Raw genomic sequence first — 3,972 nt, forward strand, 5'->3', positions numbered from 1 at the left:
TTTTTTTTTTTTAAGGAGATAACTGCTGGTGTTTATCCAGAACATTTTGATTGTCCATTGACAAATAAGATTACATAAAAAATTAAAAGTTTGTAAAGAGGAGTGTGACCTAGATTACTTGAAAACAATAAGGAAAAGTAAAAGCTGGAATTTAGACACTGACTTCTAGGAAACTAGAAGGTAACTGTTATATGAAAACACAAATTATGAAGATGGAAAGTAGGTACACAGGTGCCTGAGCCTGAAAGATGACTAGCACTAGTAGAAGTGCTCACAATATGTCATAGGTTTTTCTTTTCTTTTAAAGATTTTATTTATTTATGCACACAGAATGGGGGTATAGGCCAAAGGTGCAGGGGCATTGAAATGATTCACCAGAGACAGAGTGGGGAGCAGAACAGGCAGATCAATTAAGTACACTGAGGGGAGTAGTAGTCAGGTCAGGAGACCTTGCCTTGTGGATCACCTCCAGGGGGATCAAACTCACACTGAAGCAGCCACAGAGGTCACTCCAGCAAAGATTTATCATTTGTAAACTGCACCAGAGAGATCTGGAAGTTCATGTTCTAGCTGACTCTGCTAATGAATATTAATTGAAAACAAAAAAGAAAAATCAAATAAATAAGGAAAATAATTTAAAAAATTCACTGGACTGCACATTGAACATATCTGTATTTCTGTATGTTACTTTATCAGTAAAACATTTTAAAAGTAGATTAAAAAATTAAATGAAAATGAACTGTAACTGAAGAAGTTATAGATCTGAAGACAAATAGGGATGATGAAATATGCTAGACTGACAATAGGGGAAGAGGGGAAAATCAGGAATTCTACTTCCCACATCCAATTCCCGGAATACAGGCAGCCAGGTTTAACATCTCAAGTAGGACATTTAAATTACCTTTTCTGGAAAACTGAACCAGCCTAGAGGAAACATTAAAGATACCCCAACCAAAAAGCATCCTACCATCCAATGACCACACAATGAAGTCTCTCTGAACTGCCTCAAGGTATCTGGAACTTCCAATCAGTGTCAGTGTCTTATACCACATTATTTAATGAGGGCAAATCACTAAGAACAGACAACTCAAGGAAAGTTCCAATAGGAAAGCCAGAGTCCAAATAGAAAAACAAAAGAGGGGAACTGAGTTACAACAGAGACAATTCAGGGAGCCAATGAAAACATCAAACAACTGGTATGCTGTACTACAAGTATTATATTCAGAGAAATCAAAGACAATATCATATTCATAAGACATGAAACAGGAGTTAAAAAAAAAGAGGCCTGCATGGAGGCACACCATTGTGAGATTTCAGCATACCAGAGTTAAAAGCAGACTTTATTTTTTTTTTATTTTTTTTAAAGATTTATTTATTTATTCATACAGAACTGGGGTACAGGCCAGAGACTCAGGGGCAGTGAGAGACTTCACCAGAGACAGAGTGGGGAGCAGAACAGGCAGATGGGCGAAGTACACGGCTGAGGGGAGCAGCGGGCAGGTCAGGAGAGGTCTGCCATGCCATGTGGTCTCCTCCGGGGCAGGCGGGGATCGAGCTCATGCTGAAGTGGCTTTAGCTTCTTGGTGCTGTGCTTTAACCTGCTGTGCCACCAGGGAGGGCCAAGCAGACTTTATTTTTTTAAAGATTTATTTTATACACACAGAACAGGGGTGTAGGCCAAAGGTACAGGGGGCAGTGAGAGGATTCACCAGACACAGTGGGGAACAGAACAGGCAGATGAATGAAGTACACTGCTGAGGGGAGCAGCGGGCGGGTCAGGAGAGGTCTGCCGCACCATCTGGATCTCCTCCGGGGCTGGGGATCGAACTTGCACTGAAGTGGCTGTGGCTTGCTTGCAGTGCTGTGTTTAAAATTCATAGCGTCACCAGGGAGGGCCTAAAAGCAGACTTTAAAAACTTCCAGAAGTAGGGAGAAAAGTAAGAAGATCCCATACAAAGGATTTACAACAGAAATGATATTGACCTTCTCAACAGAAATAGCTAAAACTGAAAGCCATGCTTTTAGTGTTCTTAGTGAAAATTATTTCCAATAAAGATTTCTATAGTCAGCCAAATTATCAATTGATTGCTACAGTAGAATAAATACCTTTTCAGTCATGCAGTGTTCAAAATGTTTTTCTTATTTGCCCACTCTATTTGGAAGCAACTGGAGGACATACTTCACTAAATCTAGAGTAAACCAAGAAAGAAGACATCCATGAAACAGAAGATCTGATGTAGGGGATTGGAGTGGGTCGACAGAGGGCTCTGATGGGGGAAAGAAAAAGGAAGTGATAGAGTATTAATTCAACTATGTGGAAAATTATATGGAATGTTTGTGAAGATCTAGCTATAGGTAGTAAAAGGACTGCCAGCCATATGGAAATGTGAATGCTGTGCACTGCACAACCCCACAGAGCAAATCAGAAAACTTAACAAATGAAAAGGAGTGATCATTAGTAAATCCAGAAAAAGAAAAAGAAAAAGTAATTTTTCTGCTGCATGGCTATGAATAGCTTCATAGTGCTGAGACTTTCACTTGGCTTGGAGCAGGGGCTCACAACAGTGGCGTGAAGATAAACTGGATCAAAGTGAACATAACCCCTTTTTTGTCATTGAAGTATTTTTTTTTTATTTTACGGACAAAGAGCTAGCATTGTTTCTTATTGTAAAGTAGATGTCTTGGATGATCAGTTCAAGGAAGTTCAATTAGTGTAACTGAATGAAACCTATATCCTTCAAGTACTAATGGAAACACTAAGGGCACAGATTGAGGTCTTATTTCTGGATCAGACATCACCAGTTTGAGCCATGAACTGAAAGAGAGAATGGAATGTTCTGGGCTGGCTCCAGTAGAGCTGCTATTAATCCATCGTCTTTTCTCAGAGGCAAAAAGGTGATAGCATTAAATTAACTTTTTTTAAAGATTTATTTACTTATGTGTACAAGAACTAGGGTACAGGCCAGAGGTGCAGGGGGATGAAAGCATTCACCAGAGACAGAGTGGGGAACAGAACATCGGACAAACTGAAATACACAGCTGAAGGGAGCAGTGGGTGAGACAAGAGAGGTCTGCCACACCATGTGGGTCACCTCCCTGGCTGGTGGGGAGGGGATTGAACTTCATGCTACAGTGGCTGTGAATAGCTTCATAGTGCTGTGCTTTAACCCACTGTGCTGCCAGGGAGGGCCCCTAAATTGACTTTTTTAAAAAAGATTTATTTATGCTTACAGAACTGGGGTATAGGCCAGAGGTGTGGTGGGTGAGAGGATTCACCACACAGAGTGGGGAGCAGAACAGGCAGATTGAAGAATTTCATTGCTGAGGGGAGCAGTAGGTGGGTCAAGAGAGGTCTGCCACACCATGTGGGTCAGCTCCCTGGCAGGGGGATCGAATTACCTTGAAGCAGTGGCTGTGATAGCTTCACAATGCTGCGCTTTAACCTGTTGCATTACCAGGGAGGGCCCACAACAAACATTCCTGTTGGTCAAATAACTAGTTGTTTTTTTGTTTCAGGTCTGGAAGGCCTTGTCCCCAGTCCTGAAGACAACTCTTGGGAAGCCTAGTGGTGGTTGATGGTGTTGGAGACTTGTTGGTGGCATTTGCATTGAAGACCTCTTCTCTTGTTGAGATTGGCTCTGCAAGAAGCCCTAGTAAGGATGGCCTAGTCTTTTTTTTTTAATTTTATAGTTTATTTTTACATATTTTTGTGCATTTTCCATCTCAATTGCTTCCCATCACCAAAACACCCATGTGCCATCACCATAGTTCAGTGCACTTCCCTTCCCCCACTGTTTTTGATCCCATTCCCCTCTCCACCCCCACAAAATGTCTCTGGTATATAGCTGTTCATCATTATCATTATTTTCTCGCCTGTTCCATTATATTCCTGCTATGAGAGAAACCATCGGTATTTTTCCTTTTCTTTCTGGCTTATTTCACTAAGCATGATCTTTTCCAGCTCCATCCATG

Source organism: Condylura cristata, unplaced genomic scaffold (assembly GCF_000260355.1).
Source record: "Condylura cristata isolate star-nosed mole 26May11 unplaced genomic scaffold, ConCri1.0 scaffold00019, whole genome shotgun sequence".
In the NCBI taxonomy this organism is placed as follows: domain Eukaryota; kingdom Metazoa; phylum Chordata; class Mammalia; order Eulipotyphla; family Talpidae; genus Condylura; species Condylura cristata.